The 10,625-nt window shown below is 42.9% G+C and overlaps 1 protein-coding gene across 1 annotated transcript in view; it reads left to right on the top strand.

Annotated features, from left to right (window-relative positions):
• Nucleotides 1-4,992: 4,992 nt before the first annotated feature.
• SYNDIG1 (synapse differentiation inducing 1) overlaps nt 4,993-10,625 on the top strand; it is a 93,583-nt gene continuing 87,950 nt past the window's right edge. Inside the window, exon 1 of the mRNA XM_042889636.1 lies at nt 4,993-5,011. The gene's annotated coding sequence lies outside the window, so the exon portion shown is untranslated. The remainder of the gene's footprint in view (nt 5,012-10,625) is intronic.

Below are 10,625 nucleotides of genomic sequence, written 5' to 3'. Positions count from 1 at the left end.
TTCCATTCCCATCAATAGGGATGCCTGAAACATCTTCTCTTGCTTGATGTGATGAGTAGCTACTGAATCTGGTAGCCCGACAGGGAAGGATGCTGTAGGTCTGGGTTTAGAAAATGCACTGAGCGTCTATTCCTGATGGCAGGTGTGAAGGGACAAGGTGGTTTTAGGAACCTTTAAATTCAGAATAAAACCTCAGAGGTATATGCTAAGTGGCTAGACTCGGCAGACAGCTTTTCCGGTGTCGCATGTAACACTGTGCTCAGAACTGGAATGATCAGACTTGGGATACTTTGAGGCTTCTTTCACTATCAGCAGCAGAGAAGGAATATGCAGAAGTCTCTTCACCCCTGTTAGTTTGTCCTTCTGCTAGCTACATGGTCATTTCACTGTTAACAAAGCACAGTGCAATGGAGCCCGAAAATGGGCTCCACATGGCTGTTTATGTTAACGCATCCAGATCTTTGTTCCTGTGGGGGGCTAGCTGGTCCTTCTTTATGGAGATGTTCCTCTGAAACCCTGTGCAGTGACAGAGTCATGCCATTTAATGTTTATAAGGTGAATCCTGCCCCATCTTTGAAGAATATATTTTATTTGGGGAAGTTACCCTGATTCCTTGCAGGTGTCTCCACTGATTCTTGTGTCCACGGAAATGCAGCAGTTGGGGAGGCAGGAGGTCAAGAACTTCTTTCACAATCAGGGCCTTCTATTTTTCACCACAAGGTCACTGTGGATGGTCACAGAGTTAAAGTTGGGGTCTGCAACACTGTGCCAGGGAAAATGTGTCTGTGTAGTGGTCTGACATGTTGCCTGGACCTGTGCAGGAGCCAGGGTGTGCAAGGAAGGACGGTGAGACTCCTAAACATCACCAGATTACATTTGTTTACTGACAGAACCAAAGTGATGGCGTCGTTCACATTTATGGCATGTCTATTTCTCATTCTGGGAAGCAGAACAAACAAATTAATTGAATTTCACTGCACCACTGCCATGTAATAAACTCATCTGATTGTTAGTGTTTCTCATAAAGACCCAATCCCTAGAGTCAAGATATGACAGAACTAATTCAACTTTTGTTAACCAAATAATATATCTCCAGCCTTTGACTTGGCAATTAGGGATGAAACAGTTTCCGTGGATGCCACAGATCCAGAGAACTCAAGAAAGACCTAAACTTTTCTACATTTATTATATATTTATTTTGGAACTCATGATTCTTTAAGTTTAACCTCACTAACTGAGGGGTCTGATATGTTATTATTGGGATCACCTGCTTAGGGAAGCTTAGGAGAGTTCAGTGCTTGTTTAGAAAGGTCCCTAAACCAATAGAAACCAAGTTAAACAGAGTATGTGCTGACACCAAAACCAGTCCAAAGCTCTGGAATAACTGGAAGGGTCTGGCCTAAACTGGAATTTGCAAAGGCTAACAAATCAAGAACCTCTGAATCAGGATTTTGGGAAATAGCCCAGAAAGCACTGTGTACTTTCACTCCATGTTGCTCGTTGCTCTTCTTCCCAAAGGAGAAGCTGTTATAAGTATGCAGACTTTTAACATAGCAGGGAGTTCCTCCAAAAAGAAGGAGCATGAAGGTCAAACTGCAGCTTCCACTGGCCTCCACGGATCCCACAGTCCTCAGCCAAAATAATCTTGTGGTTTTTTTTTTTTACTTTTGTAAAAAGGTTTCCATTACAGTTATTTGAAAAGGGGACAGATACTATCTACAAAAACAGGAGAGAAAGGGGCAGTAGGAGCAAATTGCAGCTCTTGGGAGGCATTGCATTTACCAGTGATCTTTGTCAAAAGTCTCATGTGGATTTATCCTCTGAAAAAGTACATGTGCTGTCTCAATCCAACATTTTAAACAGAAATTGTGCAACTAGCTCTAACAGAATGCAAATAAAACCCATCGTTATGAGATTTCTGTGTCTGGTACAAATGATAGCATCAAAACCCTCTCCCTCCATCCCAAATTCCACTCTTTGCCATGTAATATTTCTCCAGCTAAATAGCAATCCAAAACTAGCAGAGCTCACCATAGGCAGCACGACCCAGGAACCATAATAACTGCATTCATTTCCTGTTCTGTGCAGGGAGCGTGGAAAAGGTATTTTGTGAAGATGAGAGGCCTCTGTTCCCTACCATGATATGTAACAGCTAAAGAGGAGAAGGACAGGGGGGTCAGGATGCCTACTTTCTCTGCCAGGGCCTGACAAGGAAGCAGTGTAAGATGAGCACAAAATATGTTGGCAAGTACATAGTTACAGCAGACTCTAAAATCATTGTGGAAGAAACATGCTGTGAGCACTAAAGCCTGCTCCACACAGTGCCTACAGTCTTGAAAGAGCAGGAAGAGGTCTGAGGGAGGTACTGCTTACGTAAGATGACCACTAGGCTCTAGGATGACTGTGATGTCAAGACACAGATTCTCAACTCAAAATGGCTGTTGTAATACCTGAAAGCCAAGCCTGCTGGGGCTCATCAGTTCTAAACTGTAGAGCCCGTCCTTCAGGCTCTGCTCCAAACCAGTGTATAGAAGCCCCTGGAGAAGTGCTTGCACCACACACCATGCCAGCAGCCATAAGCTAAGCTCCACAAGCAAGGAGGTAAATTCAGGCTAGCTGTGGAGACAAGTTGACATGAAAGGAAGTGTGAGGGAATCCCACCAAAGAAAATGGATGGGATGCAGAACAAGATCTGTGCACATCTAGGCCTTCATTTAAATTTTCTGTACATTATTGCTAGAGAGGTTCTGTTTTTCAGTAGCTCCCATTAAGGGAGTGTTCTTTTCAGAGATCTTTGTGTTATCAACCTCAATCTTTCCATTTGACTTTGCTAATAGTGGGAAAGGAAAAATACTGCTGCCCCAGCAGTATGGATATAGCCCTCAGCACCCTTGCAGAGGTGGCTGTGGAAAGCAGGATGAGGGCAAAGCTGTAGGTGGGCACCTCTGGGATATTCTGGATGGGGAGGAGGAGCATTGTAAAAAAAAACCAACTTGTTTGGTAGGTAGAACAGAGTTTAAGAGTGGACCTGGGCAAATGGAGAGATCATGTCAACTGCAGTTGAATGCAGCTGTTATCTATGGTATTGTGCCCTGCTGCTTGCTCCAGCATAGCTGAGTAACCTGGGATTTTGTAGCACTGAGTCACAGCCGGGTAGGGCAGAGGATGTGCCACAATCCTGGGTTTCAGTCCTCCCAAATTCAGATAAAAACCACCCTTCCTGAGCTTGCACTGCAAACCAGAAGATAGGCAGGAAGGATGGAAAAGAGATACTAGCAACCATTTATTAATCCAGATCTATAAGGATGTTCAAAGTGGGACCTGAGTTGTCCCTGTTTGCTTGTCTTCTGGCCTTCTAGAAGGATTGCATTTGCCCATTTATGCATATGACTGTTATACCCAATTTCTGCCACCAGCTGATCCTATCATTATTTCCTCATATGTTTCCCTGTCTGGACTGCAAGAGGGCTGTGGAGGAAGATGACTTCAGTCTTGTGGTGAGAATTTTTAGTGTAAATAAGAGATCCAAGGTGTTAGTGAGCCTTGTTTGGTAGTTTTGTTTTGTTTTGTTTTTGTTTCTCTTTCTGGGGACTCTCAACTGCAAAAACATGACTTCACCTCCTTGGTGGAAGAGAGGGCACGAGTCCAAGGTCACTGTCCTGCAATGGATGTGAGGAACTGTCTTGAGGCTGCAGCTTTCTTGACGCCCCTCTGATAACGATTTAAAGGTTCTCAGTGTCATGAAATTATTGACCAGGTGCCTTATGACAGTAATTTGGCTGACAGGTGTAAAGAACAGATTGGAAGATTGGATGTGCTAACATCATCCACCTCCGTCACTTTGTTACCACGGTTTCATTGCATTTCCAAAGCGGTGGGACATCTCTCTTTGAGAAGAGCTAAGGTATATTATAGTCGCTCTCTATCAATCATGCCCAGAAAATAAAGCTGTGTTTTTCTTGCAGAGTACTTACCGGTGCCTGTTTTCAACAATCTCAAGGAAAAATACACATTCCTACACCTACAAGTAATTAAACAGCAGATTGTTTGACAGTTAACAGGGAATTTACTCTACTAATGGTGTCCCGGGGGCACAGAAGTATGTAAGGAGCCCCACATGCTCTTTCATGGCAGCCAAACTGTTTTGCATAGTCAACACTGAAAACAAAAGCTGTGATGATATACTGATCCCCATGACAACTCTGCTGGCTTTCTGCTCTCTGTTACAAGGTTTGTTTGGAGTCAGTCCCTAAAAATGTGGAACTATGCACACATGGGAGTATTGCTGAGATCAGGGCCAGAAAGGACTGCAGGCCTTTAAAACAATTTCTTTCTTATTGGAGAAAACTCTGACTGTGAGAAATGGTTGAGCCCTGGGCAGCATTGAGCAGCTGTTTCAAGGCAAATTCAAATGCAATTTAAGATGAATAGAAATGACTTGAGTATGGTTCAGCTTTTGTAAGATTCACAGTAAATCAAATCTTTGACAGCAGACAGCTGCAACATCTATTGATCAATGTTTTGAGTGGGGGAAAAAAAAAAAAGAAAGCCATGGCCATATTGATTGGCCATTTATCATATGAAATGCCTTTAAAGAAAGCAGAAGAGACAAGCACATCCTTTCTGCTCATGTATGGGAAATGAACACCTCTTTCTACACTGACCCCTGTCTTGTGTAGGAGCACTGATGATACCTCCAGGCAACATGACCATCAACACTGCCAGGAGTGCCAACATCTGAACAGAGCACCTCCATCCACATCCCTGAAATTTAACATTTTGACTCATCTCTCCCTCTGCCCCATCTCTGATTACTTTTTGCCTTTTTTTTTTTTCCTTTCCCTATTATGATTCATAATTTGATTTTTTTTTCATAGGTTCCCTGGTTCCAGACTCCCCAGCCCTTGTGTTGTGCTGCTCCAAGAGACTCACTGCTGCTCTTTTAGAAGAGAGAAAATGAGGGTACAGGAGAAGAGCTGAAACCATGGCAGAGGGAATGGAAACACAAAAGGTATTTCCAAGTAGGAACAAGTAAATTGTCAAAAAAACCCTGTCCATTTTTTTCAGCTGAAATGTTACTAGAATGCAAATGTACATCTTTAATTCCCACCCTCCTTCCAACCCCCCAGATATTATAGCACCAAAAAAAAAAAACCCCATGAATGAGAAGCATGGAAAAGAGACCGGTGAAAGCAATACTGTTGATTCTGTTTGATTTCAATATATCACTGAGGCTGAGAAACAAATGACTTTGGTCCCTGCAACATGGGTATGGTACAGGCAGAAAGTAAATGGCTTACATCATGAAGTGGTTCCTGGCAGCACGCACAAGCCTTACCTCAGTGGAAGGGAATACATGCATATTCAAAGGCGTTTACTAAAGTAATGAAGAAAGGAGAAGCAATGTTTTCCCTTGACTTGGAATTCCCACTTCTGCTCAGCTGGGAATGCAAGAATAATTAATCAAAGTGCTTAAATAAGTTTCTCTCTGCCTTAATCAGAGCTGTGCAAATAAATCATTTTTCAGTTCAGTAGCTGAACCAAAATAATAATAATCATAAAAAAATATTTCTAAGTTGTCTGAAATGGAACTTCATGCTTTCTCAAATATTTTCAGTGAATGGAAATATTTGATTTAATTGAAATGAGATGGTGACTCTTCACTTTAATTGCTATTTATTTATTTTAAACACATGGGGATAAATCTGTCCTTACAACACTGTTTTGAAGGGAAAAGTCAAATCTTAAAAGAGGAGTTCAAACACAGCGTTCAACTCTGACTTCTATTTTATCAATATTTTCTTGCTTTTTCACCAAATTCACACTTAGAATGATCTCTCCTGTGCCAGTGTGACCAAACAACTGCCACTGAACTGTGCAGGATGTCTCTCTGAAACACTCACAAAAGCATTCCAGAATGATCCAAAAGCAGAAGCTGTACTGAACCAGGGTAAGAGGTTTGGTAAAACAAATGAATTGACTTGAAGGTACTGAAACAAAGAGCACATTGTTCCTTCAGAAGCCATTCTTTACAAAGAAATCACCTTTACTGTTCTAATGTAACGCAGAAATCACACCACAAATTCTTTCTCAAAATTCCTCAGTTTGTCCTCAGCTTATATTCACTATGTTTGGAAAAAACAGCTATTATCATGGCCAAGAAACTCCTAGAGGCTGAAGCCTGCTCACAGCCATGGCCTTGATGGAGCTGCAGTCATGGATGTACTGGGAGTTGCTCTTGGTGTTCTCCTTGGGCTGGCACCGGTATTGCGAGATGCAGCAGTGTTTTTTTGGCTGTTCTCCCTTGGCCCTGAAAATGTGCATTTTCAATTTGGAACTTTCACTTCCGTCTACTCTTCTCAAGCATCACCTATTCCCTCTGAGGGAGACCATGCTGCTCATGGTCCCATCACTGGGAAGAGATAAGGGATGCTCTGTGTTTAATGCTGGCAAGCCCTTTAGATGGGATGTAGATTGGATCCTGCAGTGGATGTAATATTTCATGGCTCAAATTGCCTGAGTTTGGAAACAAGCCTGCATGTGTGTGCTGTTTACAATGCAGGAGCAATGCACAGCCTCCTGAGTACTAGGGAAATCATCTCTACCAGAAGACCACAGCCCAAATGTCACACAGCAGCTCTAAATGTCAAAAAAATCTCTCAGTGTGACTGCCAATTCACCATACCCACAGGAATTGCAGCTACTTTATATAGCAGCACCGAGTCAACCTAAGCACGGTCCCTTTTATTAAAGGAACTGATACATTCAGGTTGAAAAGAGCTGCTTTTTGGGCACATGCACCTCCCTTCAGGTCTGAGATAAATGTGTGAGCTGTAGCACTAAATACAAGCTGAGAACAATTACTCAGAGTATTATTTGATTAATTAACTTGGTGACACCCTAGGTGAGAAAAGGTAGTAAGTGGAGGAGGGATGTTTTTAGCATAAGGAGAGGTAAAAAAGTCATTTAGTCCTCTGGGAAAGAGAGAGGTGGGGAAAAAAAAAGAGTGGCAGGTAATTCATTGCCTGTGGAACACGAAGGTGTTAGTTTAGAGGAGGGATAAGAATTATAAAGTGCCATAAAACCAATATCTCTATAGAGCCTGTAATGTTTAGTGTCCAGAGTTATGAATTTCAGTTTCCCAGCTTGTCTCATGCTGCTCCTATTTTAGCCATGAAGAAGGACCTGGGAGCTCTAAAGCTTGTCCCTTATATCCACCTCTGTGGATTGCTCCCATAAAAAATATTTCCTCTCCTGACAAATCTTGCCTTTAGCACCTGCTTGGAGCCCAGCTATTCCTAGCACAGCAGCACAGAGCTCAGGGCTTCATTCTGCCCCAGTACACACAGTAACCCAGTGCACAGTGGGCAAGGAGAGGGCTGCCAGACCTGCCCATGCCTTGCTGTGGTTAATGAGCTGTAACAGAGATCCACAGCTTGCTGCTGTCTCTCTATGGGACTGAGCCTTCCTTCTGGATGCAGCACCTCCTTTTAACTCTGGAGGTGCAGGTGGAGGGCCTGTCCCATTGATGCAGTGGGGTGCTGGGCTGTGTCTGTTTTCCCAGCAGTTTGGGTGGCCTTTCCTGAGCCTGCAGCCAGGCAGAAGGGAGTTTATACTTGCTGCCCTGTAAGATTGATGTGGTTAAACAGCAGAAACCGGTTGCTGTATAACCCCAAGCCTTCAAGTCTCCACAATTTGTTCAGGGACTTTTCAAACTGAGCTTCCTCCCATTTAAAGCTTCCCTGCAGCCAAACCCCATACTTCTGTCTCACTCTGGGAGGAGAGGAAAGCCACAGTGCACAATGGAACTATCCCCTGAGAACACACAACAGAATAGGGTTTCTCTTTGGATGGGGAAGGCTTTTCTTACCTACTGTATGTTCTTACCACTGTATGGCTTCACATGAGAGCCAAGAACAGGTTTTACCCACTTCTGGCACAGCACAAGGGGTCTGGAAAGCAGTATTCATAGCCCTACTTCTGCACACCCCTGGCCTTCTTCCAGCTCGCTGAGAGTGATTCACTTTCTGCGTGTTACTGGCAAAAATGATATAAAAGTGAGGCAGAAAATATCCTGTATGAAGCTGTTAGAGCAGAGAGGAGATAGATATAGGGCTTTTTGTTGTTGTTCATTCATTTTTTTTTTTTTTTCCAAAGAGAATGAGAAAGTGGAGACATCTGATGCTGATGGCTGGTAAAACCATCAGCATTTATGAAATGGGGTACAGAGCATCTGCTTTCTGTCTATACCTTAGCACCAACCCCATGTTGATATTGCAGTGCTTTTGCTGGATATCTCAGAGCTCTCTTTCTCCCAAGATTTTTCTCTGATGAGAAAGACAGCTGCCAGGATACCCAGCATTGCCTTTTATCACTGCTTTGGAGGGAGCTCTGCTGAATGCCATCACCTGACAAACAAGGTACAGAGACTTTCATGAAGTTACTATCCTCAGGAGTGAAAAATCAGAAGTCTTCTACCGCAAATTCAATTAGCTTAAAAAACACAAGTTTGAGAGACAGAACAAATCTCCTTTTCCTTAGGGCTTTTATGTCAAACTGTTGCCTGCAGCCAAATGAGCTAGAGATGTAGTGCTGTAGAGAAATGAAATTCATGGCTCTCACTCAACCCTATGACTCCTTGAACCCAGATCGAGAGGTAGGGATATTGTACAGTCACTGGAGCCAGCTACAGGCAGGACTGGAGAGGTACAATGTGGTTTTTGCAGTGGGGAAGGGGTTTATCCAACTCAGAGATGACGTGCAAGGGCATCTTTGTAGCACTTGTTCATCTAGCTGCAAACAGCAGGGAGAACCGGTTGTGAGAAAGGCTCCACCCCTGCCTAAACATAACCTGGTGTGCATTGCATCTCACCTACCTGTAGTGCAGGAGGTGCAGTAGATCTCAGGATCCCACTCATTCAGGACACTGCTGTGGGACTGGATGTTCTTGCTTGTCTTAACACAATGGAGATGTATGTGAATTAAATTCTGAGTTGTCACAAGTGTCTACCAGTATCTGTAGGAACAAGCTAGGCCTGATTCTCATTCACATAGGGAGCTCTTAATGATTCTGCAATAGAAGGATTGCTATCTGGACTTTGTCAAAAATGCAAATTAGGCTCCTAATGTTGCTGCTGGGGAGAGGATTAAATTTATCACAAACAGTAGGGATGTAATGTTTCATATTCCCTAAGCAAATCCTTCCACAGCAGAATGAAAGCAGAATGAAAGATTAGAAATTGTGCTTGTAATCCAAATGGAAAGACTTTTTTCCCTTCATGTAAGCCAAGTTAGGAAAAAAAAATAAATTGGATCCCTTTCCAACTTTCCTGTATTTACAGATGATTTACAATTTCTTTTCCTGGGGAAAAGGTGCTGGAACAAAACAAAACAAAACAAAACAGAACAAAACACAAACCAAACAAAAACCTTGGAAAAATAATTATCAAGACTCCCTGTGGGTCTGGAGTCCTACTTATTCAATACACTGACAAATAGCTGTGTTGAAGGAAGACTGTACAGAACATTAAGTTAGTAAAATATTCAACTGACCTTGGTCCTATACTGAGGCAGAGACGAGATATGCCAATGGTGCTCATAGGAATGAAGGAAGGGGTGAAGGTTTCCTGTTTTTGGAGGCAGAAGTGGGGCAGTACTCAGTGGGAAGCCATCACTGAGAAAATACAGCCAAAAATATTTACAAGAAAACAGTGAATTCAGGAGAATTAAGCTGAGATAGCCTCGGTAATTAACAAGAAAAAGCCCTCTTCCTTTTTGTTGCTCTCTTACTGGCTTTGATGCACAACTTGTACTGAGCAGAAATGTCTGAGCGTGGTGTGAGGCCATCGTGGTGGGGCATAGTTGGGTGCTGCCCAGCTCTGCATCCCATCAGCCAACAGCCTGAGGCAGCAGGGCTCTCCCTCCCTTCTTCCCTCACTACTAGGCAATCAAAATAACTTGTTAGCAGTCCGGTTGCATTCCTCTCCTTATCATTTATTCATTTTGATTTCTGAACCAGACATAACAAATACACCCACCATTAGCTCTGAATATCCCCTCCTAGGATGTAAAGCACACTGTAATCAATAAATATGCAGCGCTTGGTGTCTCCACTGCCAAAGGGTGGTAAAACTCACGTTCATTTACCTTCAATTCACTCAGTTCTACTTCAGTTCACTCCTCTCTTAAAGCACCCAGGCTATTGAAATGGAGAGGTGCCAGAAGGCTATGCAAATGATGGTCTAAACAATTTTTTTTTTTACTTTGTCTTACTTGTGTGTATCAAAATGGAGTCAAACATTGCCACTGGGGCTTAAAAACAGCTGTTTGTGATGGTCAAGAGTAAAGACTACACCCTGGACACCAGGCCATACTCCATTTTGGAAAGGTAGGCTCTATTTTGAGGGCAGTGGCTCAAAAAGCATCTGGTTACTGCTCTAAGAAACTACCTGAAATGCAAGCCTAAAGCAAATGTAATGTACTCTTTAGAGCATATGGCTGTTACTGTATTGCAAAGAGCCTCGTGTTTAATGCATCTATTCATCCACATGCTGAGGCAGTTCACACGCTTTTTCAGTCAGAACTGCCCTCACCACATAGCTCTTAAATCTGTGAAGCTGCAGTCA

The sequence above is a fragment of the Lagopus leucura genome, unplaced genomic scaffold, assembly GCF_019238085.1.
Source record: "Lagopus leucura isolate 7727_CA_CO unplaced genomic scaffold, USGS_WTPT01 Super-Scaffold_73, whole genome shotgun sequence".
In the NCBI taxonomy this organism is placed as follows: Eukaryota; Metazoa; Chordata; class Aves; order Galliformes; family Phasianidae; genus Lagopus; species Lagopus leucura.
Note: the sequence above shows the minus strand (reverse complement) of the source record. Positions and strands in the feature narration are given on the sequence as shown.